Source organism: Schistocerca cancellata, chromosome 6 (assembly GCF_023864275.1).
Source record: "Schistocerca cancellata isolate TAMUIC-IGC-003103 chromosome 6, iqSchCanc2.1, whole genome shotgun sequence".
Classification (NCBI taxonomy): Eukaryota; Metazoa; Arthropoda; class Insecta; order Orthoptera; family Acrididae; genus Schistocerca; species Schistocerca cancellata.
Window position 1 is genome coordinate 97,626,939 of NC_064631.1, and position 14,238 is coordinate 97,641,176.

The 14,238-nt window shown below is 45.3% G+C and overlaps 1 protein-coding gene and 1 pseudogene across 4 annotated transcripts in view; both read left to right on the plus strand.

The window, feature by feature from the left end:
* Positions 1–14,238, plus strand: part of LOC126190763 (hemicentin-1-like) — a 1,169,490-nt gene that overhangs the window by 363,912 nt on the left and 791,340 nt on the right. The gene's annotated exons all lie outside the window — the stretch shown is intronic.
* Positions 3,590–3,707, plus strand: LOC126089592 (5S ribosomal RNA; annotated as a pseudogene).

Consider the following 14,238-nt stretch of genomic DNA (forward strand, 5'->3'; position numbering starts at 1 on the left):
CGGTTAAATATCGCGTCTGTAGCATACCATCTTCGTGGTGTAGCAATTTTAATGGCCAGTAGTGTGCTATGCAGATACATAAGCGATGGTGACTGAAAATTTGCTATGAAAGAATTTCGCAAAAAGAATTTAAAGATTAGTTGACAGCAGAAGAGTAAAATATTACGATTGACAGACGGGATTCATTATTCTGTACCTCAATAAGCAGTGTGAACTTAATTTGGAGGCGATCAGCAAGCGAAGAAAGACTGTCCATTGCCCACAGTCGACCATTGCAAGGTGAGTAACAGCCTATTTTGAGTTTATGGGCATGCATTTAAAAAGAAAATCGGACTGTAGAAGGGACAATTTTTCCAAAAATAACGCACAATCCAGTTTCTTAAATTCACTGGCATTGAAGAAAGCACGAAGTATACAGAACTCATTATGTCTCTGGAATATTTACAAGGATGGTTTTCTAAACGTTTGAAGCACACTGGTAGTTTTACATCTGTCTTCGAACTGTTTTTAAGACCGTTTGCCGTTTCGGTTGAAAGCGCTCTTGTGCAAGTGGAAATGTAACTCACTGATCTGCAGTCTAATTCCCATGTCAAAGACGAATCCCTTTCGGTCAGAACTGTCCACGACGACTGCATTGTTTTTCTGGGAAGAGTTTACACATATCCATAATGCTTTTGCGAACATGACAAAATATTTCGATAAAAACTGTGTGTGTACGGTCTTTTTTCCATTGCGAAACTGAGTAAGGCATGATAACGTAGCAACCTGAGTGCGCAAATCTGTGAAATCGTCTGCGTCTGCCTGTAAGCCAACAGTTAGTACCTGATAAAGATTATATTTTATATATAGCGCGCCGAAAAAATTAAATACCATTTTGCTTTGTTTGCGAACTATGGTGTTATATAATGTGAAATACAACACCAAGTCTTATGCAGGGCCGGTCGCTGTGGCCGAGCGGTTCTAGGCGTTTCAGTCTGGAACCGCGCTGCTGCTACGGTCGCAGGTTCGAATCCTGCCTTGGTCATGGATGTGTGTGATGTCCTTAGGTTAGTTAGGTGTAAGTAGTTCTAAGTTCTAGGGGACTGATGACCTCAGAAGTTAAGTCCCATAGTGCTCAGAGCCATTTGAACCATTTTGTGCAGGGCGACTGCACTGCCATTTTTGTGCGGCGCGTTCGCAGTGAGGTTGAGCGGTAATACATACGTGAGCCGAATTCTTGGCCGGTACTAATGCAGAGCCAAATGGTGCACAGAGTGACATTCTATGATTTTAAGCTGTGTCTCAATTGTCTTTGTAGAATTCAAATAACCGTCATTCTGTCCGTAGACGTCCTGGTGAAGGGTCACAGGAAGCAACAATTCGCTAGACCTGTATCTCTACTTACAAGGTAATAACTGAAGGGAGGCTTGTACTCATCAACATGTGTCGTGACCGATAAACCATGTTGTTGTTGTCTTCATGACGATAGTACTACACGCCATGTTCCACGATAATGTAAGACCCCACGCTTCAGTTTACACAACAAATTCCTTCAGGAATGCACGAATCCTTGGTTGTCTTTCCCAGGCCCCTAAATTTTCGCCCAGAGTGTATGTCTGGCACCCGGTGGGTAAACGTACACTTTCGTGCCAGCCTCCAGACAGCCTCGCGAGAAGACTGCCGCTTCTCTCCAGGGATTCCAGTTTGAGCTCACGAAGCATCTCCATAATACTCGCGTGCTGATCGAACCAACAGGTAACAATTGTAGCATCACGTCTCCGAACTGCTTCGAAGACTTCCTACAGTCCGACCTTGTGAGGATCCGAAACAAAATTCTCCCAATAAAACGAAGCTCACCATTCACATTTATAAATTATGCGTCATTTGGATGACAGATCTGGACGCTGGAGAGATTGAATAAGAGTGTCTAACCGTTCTTTCCACCACCTTCCCGTCTTCTAAAGTTGTGACCCAGCGCAAAAGACAGCTCGTCGTTCGTGGGATCTTCTTCGGAGGAAGCTGCTGCGCTGTCATCTCGAACCTGTAACTGCTTTTTATGGGATGCCACTTGCTCAGGTTAGTCTCTGTACCTGCAGAGGGCAAGATCTGTAGTACTGACAATGATAGCAAGTAACACTTCTCATTAATGTATCCTGTTTGGTTATTATTTAAATATTCACTCATTTTACACTGTCTTTTACAACATTTGACATAGCATTCTTAATTGTACGGTAACTTTTCCATCCAACGTCCTATATAGAGCCCGTCCCTCCAGAAATCCCGAGACAGAGTGACTAGAGCAGCCGAAGTTCTACGTGTCCCAGGCGCCCCAAAGCGACCCGAAGCTGTCCGAATCCCTTCGCTTACAATATCGTTACTCTTATGTTTCTCAAAAGTAGCGAAATTTAATAAACAAAAACGATAGACTCGTAGGGTAACCATGAGGGATTGTCATACTAAAAACTGGGTGAAATACAATAAAAAGTATATAAATAATTAATAAGAGAAGCTATGCATTTTGGCACCTAGCACTCGGTTCTGCCGACCAATCAGAAGCAAGTTCAGTAAAATTGGCGGACTCTCCCACTGGACTGGTATATACTGTACCATCTGTCACTTGTACCTCACTCCGCTTTTGTACCATATCCTACCTCACGTACATCTAGCTGCATCAAGGTGAGCTTCCAGAAAAATAAAATACGGGCGGCCTGTGGCATGAATATCACACCTTCCCTACCATTGACGTAACGTGCTCGTTCCATTTCATATCGAGGTGCCAATGTCAAACAGCACACTACTAATGCTGCATTTTAACATTACGGAATTGTTTGTCCTATTCATCTGCATTAGCGTACATTTTTCTACATTTAGAGCAAGCTGTCAAACATCACAACAACTGGAAATGTTGTCTAAGCCATCCTGTATCCTGTGGCAACGGCCTTGCCGTAGTGGAAGCACCGGTTCCCGTCAGATCACCGAAGTTAAGCGCTGTCCTGCGTGGCAGGCACTTGGATGGGTAACCGTCCTGGCCGCCATGCGCTGTTGCCATTTTTTGGGATGCATTCAGCCTTGTGATGCCAATTGACGAGCTACTCGACCGAATAGTAGCGGCTCCGGTCAGATGAAACCATCATAACGACCGGGAGAGCGGTGTGCTGATCACACACCCCTCCTATCCGCATCCTCAGCTGAGGATGACTCAGCGGTCGGACGGTCCCGATGGGCAACTTGTGGTCTGTAGACGGAGTGATACTACTACAGCCTGTATCCTCCTACAGTCACTAAACGACGACAGCTTCCCTTACGAGACAGCGTACCAGCAAATGGCCGAGGACTGCAACTCGCCTATTACGTCACATCATTCAAGTATATAGATAATAAGAGTGGTCCTATCATACATCCCTGGTGCACCCCTGACGAGACCCTTGTCCCTAATAAACATTCGCCGTTGAGGACAACGTACTGGGTTCTATTACATATGAAGTCTTCGAGGCACTCACTAATCTCGGAACCTAATCCGTATGCTTCGACGTTCATCAACAATCTACAGTGGGACACTGAATGAAACGCTTTCCGAAAATTTAGAAATAAGTAATATGCCACAGTGAATGGCAACGGCCTTGCCACAGCGGATACACCGGTTCCCGTGTGAACACCAGAGTTAAGCGCTGTCGGGCGTGGTCGGTACTTGGATGGGTGACCATCCAAGCTTCCATGCGCTGTTGCCATTTTTGGGGGTGCACTCAGCCTCGTGATGCCAATTGAGGAGCTACAAGACCGAATAGTAGCGGCTTCGGTCAAGAATACCATCATAACGACCGGGAGAGCGGTGTGCTGACCCCACGCCCCTCCTATCCGCATCCTCCACTGAGGACACGGCGGTCGGATGGTCCCGCTAGGCCACTCGTGGCCTGACGACGGAGTGCCACAGTGAATACAAGCTTGTATTATTGCCTGTGAGCGTCTCAGTTTACACTGATATTGATGATGAACATCAGTGCCAAATGAAATGTGTGGTGTGCACACTGTAAGAACTTCGGTACACACACCATCAGATTATTAGACTTGTCGCTCTAACGAAGTAGGCGAGTGTCAGCAATTTGTCTCGTGGTCTTATCGTGACGTGTTTATCTTCTGCCTTTAGGTCAGATGTTATAAATTCCACTTGCGCACTTAGAGTAGCAGATTGACGGTGACCAACTTTAAACAAAACTTGATTAATTTTCACACACATTTATAAAAATAATAAAATTCATATATATTACATAACTTGATTATGGATGCTGTTTACAATTGACAATCTGAAGTTCCTTTGGTCGTGATACTTGACAAAGTGTCTATACATTTCTCTTCATGACTATGTACAGGAATATGATAATATTATTAGGCGCAGACTGAAACTTGACTGCAGACTAATGCAGACTGACTAATCGGAGGTCTGTACACTTGTTATAATACCTCGCGTGTTCAGGTATCACTGTGCGAGTGTGATCCGTGAGGAGAAAAGGTTCTACGTTAGCAGCAATCTCATTGGCTGCGTTATATATTAATACGCGGATCGGCGGAAGCAGAATTTGGTCCGTCTCTAAGACAGCGCCATCTCGTAGTGCGGAGATGGACGAGCGCTGCGCCTGCGCTGTTGTGCTTAGCGGGGCGCGCTCTATTGGGAAAGTTGTGTACGCGCTGACTACGCGGAAATATGTACACAACAAAATGAATGTTTCATTATTTAATACTCGTTACGTCAGAACAAAGTTTGATAAACATTAGAGATTGGTTCAAATGGCTCTGAGTACTATGGGACTCAACTGCTGAGGTCATTAGTCCCCTAGAACTTAAAACTAGTTAAACCTAACTAACCTAAGGACATCACAAACATCCATGCCCGAGGCAGGATTCGAACCTGCGACCGTAGCGGTCTTGCGGTTCCAGACTGTAGCGCCTTTAACCGCATGGCCACTTCGGCCGGCGATAAACATTAGAGTGTTGATTCCTGGTGTAACATTTTTCATTTACGTCAGCATGTTGGCGTTCATATCTGTAGCGAAATGCGACTATGTACATCACGCTAACAAAACATATGGCATCTATATGAGATACTACTAGACTTCCATGGTTCAACTTTGACCCTGCCCCACCCCCACTTCCGGTGTCCTTTCCTTTAGGCACCCACCCTCCCTTCTCTTCCCTTCCCTTATCTTTCCCTTTCCCCCGTCCCCTCCCTCCACCCCTCTTCCCCCGGGCTTCCCCTCCCCCTTCCTCCCTCCCCCATATCTCCCCTGCCCGTGGCATCTCTGCTCTCCCCTCTCGCTCTCCCACTCCCCTTCCTCCTCCTCCTCCTCTCTTGGCAGGTCCCCGGACTCGCACACACATAGTGAACATTCGCGCGCCGGAGATCATCGCCATCAGTGTCTCGTGTGTGTGCTTCGTTTTGTGTTTCGCGTTCTTTCGCAGTTACAACTCCACTGTTCGCATGTACCGTCGCCGTCCTCCGTGTTCTGTGCGCCGTGCCAACAAGTGTTAGTGTTTTTATCGTCCAGCGTGAACGGCTTCATGTCTATTGTCTTTTGTCTCTACTTTTTTTGCCCGCCATTTTCATTGTATTGTCTATGTCGCCTCTTTGTCACATGATTGTACCACTTAAGGCTGAAGAGCGGCGTACTATGCTGCTGACAGCCCGCCTGTAGGAGGTGATAAAATTACAATAAAGGAAAGAAAAAAACTTCCATGGTCGTAATACTAAGAGACTTTGCAACAATTTCCGGCGCGTGCACTGATACCCTCGACAGCTAACCAGAGAACAGTGAGACCGAGTGCACTGGCAGAGGGCTGCCAAGCTGCTTCTGAAGACTCCTGGTGGGAACAAAAAGAGGAACCGCTGTTTTATCGGCACGCTCTTCGCTCCGTGCGCCTCTCAAGACTTTGCAGCGCCCGCCCCACGCTGTTCCGGCGAGATAGCGCCCGCGCCCTCCTTCATCCCGACACCGGATCCCGGCCGTGTCTGGCTGTTAATCCTATTAAGGTAATCCCCTAGGAGGGGGAGTCATCCCTGCACGGATACCGGAAACGCTGGCCCAGCTGAACGAAAGCAAACGGAAGCCGTACTACTAGCTCTAGGGGAGATCTCGGTTCTGCGGAGGAGTCTGGCCTCCCAAGGATTTCACTTACAAGGGAATGGCGTCTTTTTAATAATTTTTAGCTGTTGCTAGGAAATAAATTTGCTGGGTATCCAGTTTAGGGAAAAAGAACAGACATTGAATTAATTAACATAATTGCAGCATGTCAGCGAACAGGAAAGGACGGCGCTATAATAGCTGGAACAGTAGAATCAAGAGAAAAATTAGGAACAGTAACTTCATTAATATTGAGAACATAGAAGGATCGAGCGATATCTTTGCTTCAACTTGCTGTTTTTCAGTGCCTCACATGCTCGCATTGCAAAACCAGATGCAGTCTTTTAGGTGGTTTAGAACATGATCTTTCTAATGAAAACGGGTTAAAAGAGTTTGCAGAAGACTATTTTGTGTCGTTTTTAGAAAAACCGTCAACTTTGCCCTCAATGTGTAACCTATTGGAGAGCAGTAGGAGAATGAAATTTGATTCCAAGATTCCAAGATTCCAAGTTTGGTGAGTTATTACGTGCAAGATTTCAGGTGTTTCCCACAATTACGCCAGGTGATACAAAAAGATGAACATTACTTTTTTTTCCAGCGTTTATTTCTTCGGCCGACTTCGCTTCATATTATCCAGATACAAATCATCCAGGAATTTTTTTTATATTATTTTCCTGAAGATAGCACGTAAAGCTGTAGATCAAATAGTTTTGCTTCTTTCGAGAAAATAATATCGGTAATATTACGTCTCAAGCTCGTGGAAAAATCGTTGGTGAACTACTGATAGCTGCGCTATGGAGCCAAATAAATTACTATATCTCCAGAATTAATGATCTTGAAACTTTACTAATGTTCATTGGCAACGTGTGTGATTCTTCATACAAAATTTCATCAAAATCCATGATGTTCATGCGGGAACCTGGAGAACACTAGCCACGGAATGGCCCATATTCTATTTATGAAAAAAACATTCAACAACTAATTTCGCACAACTTAATCTTTATTATTGTCATTGCGCTGCTCCAGATACTTCGTCTGAGATGGATCCACCATGTACGTCGCTCAAACGTGTATTACATCGTATACTTCATGTAAGGTGGATCCAAGACGAATGTGACACTCAAACATAAATGAAGGTACAAAAGTACACTTTACCATGCGCTCGAAGAATTAAATAATCTCTTTATGTGCTACGTATCCGAACATGCCTATTTGTACAAGATGCTTTTTAACTAATGGTTTTAATGTCGACAAACCTGTGTATAGTGTGCTGCACTTTTTCCATAACATTGAGAATATGGCATGAAATAGCAAGTCACTGTGGAATACGTTTTGTAACAAAAAATTTTTTAAGACACAGGGATGACAATTACAACTTTCCAAAGTCAGTTCTCAACAGTGAAGCCTAATTTATGCGATCTTGGCTATTTTTTCGTACATAGGAAGAAATTTTCATTTATTTCAAACATCCAGTGAACACTCCCTCCGGCTTCTCCAGTCTGAGGTTCGAGTCCTCCCTCTGAAATGGGTGTGTGTGTGTTGTCCTTAGCGTAAGTCAGTTTAAGTAGTGGGTAAACCTAGGGACCGATGGCCTCAGCAGTTTGGTCTCATAGGAACTCTCTCTCTCTCTCTCTCTCTCTCTGTCTGTGTGTGTGTGTGTGTGTGTGTGTGTGTGTGTGTGTGTGTTCTGGAATAATTTTCTAACAGGTACACTTACAATGGAAATACATAAAACTTTTTTGAATAGTTATTTATTATTCCATGAACCGGTTTTCGAACCTGTTCAGGTTCATCTTCAGATGGTTTTATGAAAGTTACATCACTGTTTCTGGCATTACGCTATTAGGTCCGGGTGACATCACGCATTCTTATACACTCCTGGAAATTGAAATAAGAACACCGTGAATTCATTATCCCAGGAAGGGGAAACTTTATTGACACATTCCTGGGGTCAGATACATCACATGATCACACTGACAGAACCACAGGCACATAGACACAGGCAACAGAGCATGCACAATGTCGGCACTAGTACAGTGTATATCCACCTTTCGCAGCAATGCAGGCTGCTATTCTCCCATGGAGACGATCGTAGAGATGCTGGATGTAGTCCTGTGGAACGGCTTGCCATGCCATTTCCACCTGGCGCCTCAGTTGGACGTGCAGACCGCGTGAGACGACGCTTCATCCAGTCCCAAACATGTTCAATGGGGGACAGAACCGGAGATCTTGCTGGTCAGGGTAGTTGACTTACACCTTCTAGAGCACGTTGGGTGGCACGGGATACATGCGGACGTGCATCGTCCTGTTGGAACAGCAAGTTCCCTTGCCGGTCTAGGAATGGTAGAACGATGGGTTCGATGACGGTTTGGATGTACCGTGCACTATTCAGTGTCCCCTCGACGATCACCAGTGGTGTACGGCCAGTGTAGGAGATCGCTCCCCACACCATGATGCCGGGTGTTGGCCCTGTGTGCCTCGGTCGTATGCAGTTCTGATTGTGGCGCTCACTTGCACGGCGCCAAACACGCATACGACCATCATTGGCACCAAGGCAGAAGCGACTCTCATCGCTGAAGACGACACGTCTCCATTCGTCCCTCCATTCACGCCTGTCGCGACACCACTGGAAGCGGGCTGCACGATGTTGGGGCGTGAGCGGAAGACGGCCTAACGGTGTGCGGGACCGTAGCCCAGCTTCATGGAGACGGTTGCGAATGGTCCTCGCCGATACCCCAGGAGCAACAGTGTCCCTAATTTGCTGGGAAGTGGCGGTGCGGTCCCCTACGGCACTGCGTAGGATCCTACGGTCTTGGCATGCATCCGTGCGTCGCTGCGGTCCGGTCCCAGATCGACGGGCACGTGCACCTTCCGCCGACCACTGGCGACAACATCGATGTACTGTGGAGACCTCACGCCCCACGTGTTGAGCAATTCGGTGGTACGTCCACCCGGCCTCCCGCATGCCCACTATACGCCCTCGCTCAAAGTCCGTCAACTGCACATACGGTTCACGTCCACGCTGTCGCGGCATGCTACCAGTGTTAAAGACTGCGATGGAGCTCCGTATGCCACGGCCAACTGGCTGACACTGACGGCGGCGGTGCACAAATGCTGCGCAGCTAGCGCCATTCGACGGCCAACACCGCGGTTCCTGGTGTGTCCGCTGTGCCGTGCGTGTGATCATTGCTTGTACAGCCCTCTCGCAGTGTCCGGAGCAAGTATGGTGGGTCTGACACACCGGTGTCAATGTGTTCTTTTTTCCATTTCCAGGAGTGTAGTAGTAAAATTATGGTAAAGGAGAGTATTGGAATTAATTCACACAACTGTAAGAAATATAAATTAGGAAATGAGAGAGTAAAAGCAATACATGAGTTTCGCTACTTGGAGAGCAAACTCACACGAATGCGAAAGAGAATATAGAGTGAGTGCTGGTAATGACAAGGAAAGCATTGCCGAAAAAGTATAATTTCCGAACGTCGAAAATACCTTCAATTGCTAGAAAGTGCAGCCCGATACGGGCGAGGAATGTGCTCATCGTACAGGTTTAGAAGACTCAAGGGACATCGACCGGCCGCCGTGTCATCCTGCGCGTTGCGGCGTCATGCGGATGCCGTATAGAGGGTCAGGAGGTCCGGCCGTTTTGCAGACTGTTCAGGCAGTGTAGCCTCTACTACTCGGCCAAGTAGCTCCTCAGTAAGTATCACCAGCCTGAGTGCCAATCCTCCCACCGAGGAAAAGAACTTGGCAATACGGAGAATCGAATCCTGTGCTGGATAACAAATTCACATAAATATAAAAGGAATTCCGAAAAATTAAGTTTTCATTACCACAAAAGATAATTTTCCATTAAAAATTTTCAGTATAGCTACATTAAATAGCTCATTTCATACTTTGTAAGTTCTTCAATATCGCCTTCATTCCGTCCCATCCTGGATGTATAACTATTGCTGCTTTTATGTAGCACTAGGTCAAAGTGCAATGTTCGAGGGTCGCAGTCTGTAGGTACTTGTCGAATGCCAGGTGCTGGTTTAGCTGTAGTTGTCACTTCGCTTTTCCCCTTCAGCATCACGTCACCACACACAATGGTACCCCCCCCCCCTCTCCCATCTCTGCTTCTATACCGCCTGTACGCCTCTCGCAACGTCTAGTAGTCAGTTGCGGGTACATACGGCTTTCCGGATACTTTTAATCGGATAACATATCTCGAACGAAGCTAACGATGACGTAAAATGAAAAACAGCCCTAAAGACAGCGTTCCTCGAAAGAGGATGTCTTTTACTAACAGACATAGGCCATAACTTGAGAAAGAAATTTTTAGGGTTGTGCACCTGGAGCATTATGGACTGTGGGGAATCTACGAAAGGCGGTAACTAATGTGACTGAGACATTGTGGCAAAGAAGGATGATGACGGTTAAAATGGGTAATAAGGATGTGTCTGCAGAATCGCAGGCTGACTGGACACTATACGTGATAAAAACTAAAAACCGAATTCCATACGAACAAGCCTCGGAAGGCGCAACGCTACTGGCCAACCGCCTTGTTATTTTTAGCCGAAAGGCGTCACTGGATGCGGATCTAGAGAGTCATGTGTTCAGCACACAGCTCTCCCGGCCGTTCTGTGTTTCCCTGACCGGGGCCGCTACTTACCAGCCAAGCACCTCCTCTATTGGCTCGCAAAGGCTGAGTACGTCCCGCTTGCCAACAGCGCTCAGCAGATCCAAACTGTTGTCTACCCAAACGATAGCGAAGACCACCAATGCTTAACTAAGGTGATTCTGACGGGAATCAGTGTTTTCACTGTAGCAAGGCAGTTGGCATTCGTTGGAAGACTTGAGAATAATTATTTTGATACTAGAGAGAGGCACGGAGTTCAGAAATTATATGCTAAGACAAATACACTAATCGTCATTGTAATTTAACACATAGACATTAGGTTTAAATGGCTCTGAGCACTATGGGACTTAACTTCTGAGGTCATCAGTCCCCTAGAACTTAGAACTACTTAAGCCTAACTACCCTAAGAACATCACACACATCCATGCCCGAGGCAGGATTCGAACCTGCGATTTTAGCGATCGCGCGGTTTCAGACTGTAGCGCCTAGAACCGCTCGGCCACTCCGGCCGGGATGGACATTAGGCTTCCAGCTGTTTCGTGTTCATAAATTTTATGTTCATCGTTTCTTTGGTCGACTTTACGTCTCTCAGGTTACCTTCCATTGAGAAGGCTGTTGCACATACCGACTGTTATATTGACTTGTAAATAATAGATTTCAGTTATCAGTCGTCCGTTTTAAATTTTATTGGCATATCTAGATTTCAGCTAGAAACTAGCCATTCTCACTGCACATCTAGATCTGCCAATAAAATTTAAAAAGGACGACTGATAGCTGAAATATATTATTCACAAGTTTACGTCTCTCCTTCCTTTCATGTTGTAGGTCACGATTTTCTGGACTAATCTTCCGCCTCTCATTCTACTCACACCTCGTTTCCACCTATCTCTGTATTTTTATTTCCTCATTAACAGTATTTACATTCATTTCGAATCTCCACATGTATTTCATCTCCGTCCTTGTGTTCTGCCGTCATAATTCTATTTATTTATCTAATTCTCGCTTTCATAGAATAGTCCTAGTACCGCCATAGTTGTATAAAAAATAATTTTTGTACATTTTTCGGTTCTGTAGTGAAGTGTTCTTTTAGTTGTTCCAAATGTTCGCAGCTTTTTACCTGTGTCTGGGCCGGCCACTGCTTGCGAAGCAGCACGCAAGCCCCATGTACGAAGCGCAGTTGGGCCTATCTCAGCGTTGCCCGGTCGTTCTCGGAATATCCGGTAAAGCGCGAAATTTTACTCGGTATTGCGATGCGGCATTTTTCGGTCGGCACGGCTCTATGAAGTCCGGCAGAATCGTTGTGTCAGTGGCGTTCACCCTTCGCTGTTCGTTCTATTACTGACGTCAGCACGCCTAGTGGCTGTTGACTGAAAAAAAGGCAGTCTAGTGACCTGTTCTCAAAAGCCTTTACCCTTCGCTATTTGTTCGTGGTATGACGGACGTTCGTAGGTCCAGCGGCTGTTTGCACAGAAACAGGCAATTTAGTGATCTATCGTCACAAGCCTTTAAAAATGGATGAGGACGGCAAAAGAGATGGATGAGAATTCTCTCTATTTAGCAATCGCACAATTGACGTGTGCTGCTAATTTGCTTTTAAACGAAATTATAATACCATGCAGCAAAAAATTAAAGAACTAGTTGACAACGACAGAGCAAAACATTACGACGATCGACAGACAGGATCTTTTATTCTGCACGTAAAGAAGCACTTTGCACTAAACTTTCAAGCATAGAGCACGTGAAGAAATTAATGATATGAATAGTAAATTTTCCGAAGTCACACGCATTATTCCACTGTCGGTTGCAACAGTTTTCGATGGAACTGAACGAAGAATGTGGTACTTCATATAGACTATAATTGCGAAGTACGTAGGATAAGTTAGGTGAAATGCCTGAAACGATTTTCCGATTTAAAAACTGCTGTTGTTCAACTTATGAACGCAAAAGGAGTGAACGAACTAAAATTAGAATATCTCGTATCGACTGCAGACCTCGCGTTTTATGTGGACTAGGCTGCACACTGCCCACAGTGAGTCATTGCATGTGAGAAACAACTTACTTTTACGTAAAACGTTTCTGAGTATCGTACCGCGTCATAATGTAAAGAATTATTCTGGCGAAATCAACGTTTCGGCAACTGTTACAGTGGCCTTCTTTCGGGTTTACTGGTGTGCTTTAGCTGTGAGAACAGCTTATATGGCTCCATTGCCACTCACTGGCCATGACGTCACTTCAACCGTGGCCAAAACGTTGGTTCCTTTAGTTTTTTACATTATGACGCAGTACGATACTTGAAAAAGTTTTATATCAACTAACTCTGGCCGCGGAAGCCTTCTCAGTTATATTTTTTTTTTTAATTTGAAAGGGATGCATTTCAAAAGAAAATCGCATTGCAGAAAGGACAAATTCTGGCAAGAAAAGGAAACACAGTCCAGCTCATTGGTGTTAAGGAAATTGCGCGAAGTTTGAAGAATTCATTGTGACCTTGAAATAATTACAATGATACTTTTCTAAAATTTTTGAGGTCACTACCAAACTTGCACATGTTTTCGACCTGCTTTCGAGACCGTTTGCTGTTTCAGTTAAAAGCGCCTCTGTGCATGTGCAAAAATGGTTCAAATGGCTCTGAGCACTATGGGACTTAACTGCAGAGGTCATCAGTCCCCTAGAACTTAGAACTACTTAAACCTAACTAACCTAAGGACATCACACACATCCATGCCCGAGGCAGGATTCGAACCTGCGACCGTAGCAGCAGCGGGGTTCCGGACTGAAGCGTATAGAACCGCACGGCCACAGCGACCGGCTGTTTCAGGATTCAATTATCTTTGCTTTCTACAAGCAACTTTAGAGTAAAAATACTGTCGCATCACGAACTTACTTTTCTAAAGGCGCTTTGATACTCTGGGAGAAACGTCTCAACTGCAATTGTTACTCTGCTATTGGAGATTTTTAACATGTTTTACCCAGCGTTCTACAGGATAATGTTTCTTTAATTCTCACCTTAGTTTCCGCTGCCCATTTTGAAGAGAGATATGAGTTCCTTTGTATTCCGAAGAGCTCGTGACTTTGCACCTTTGCCAGTTAGTAGATAAATGAGGACGTTTTTGCTAGTGCTAATCTGAAACTAAGAGATTAACAAGAGAGGAAATGGTGGCGGATCCCATGAAACGAGCTAACAGGTTGCCATGTCCTTACAACGTCCACTCCCCCTTCCAGAACCCGAGTTCCAATCTAACCAACGCCAGGTACCCATTGTCCATTCATCAAGAGACTCGTATAGTGTCTCTTGTGGCGTTTGATTTGGCCTTAAAACAGGAGAACACCGTAAGCGCCATAACTCTATTTCCCGGAAAGTACTGTCAATGGAAGAGGGGTCAAAATAAGGAAACACATATCTCTACTTACCTGTAGATAGGCTTCCCCACCGTATCTGAGAAAACAACGGTCAAAGTTTTCGAGGTATTGTGACTTTTAGCGCGTCAATATTTCACCCAAAGCTGTATCACAGTGACTAGCGTCACGTTT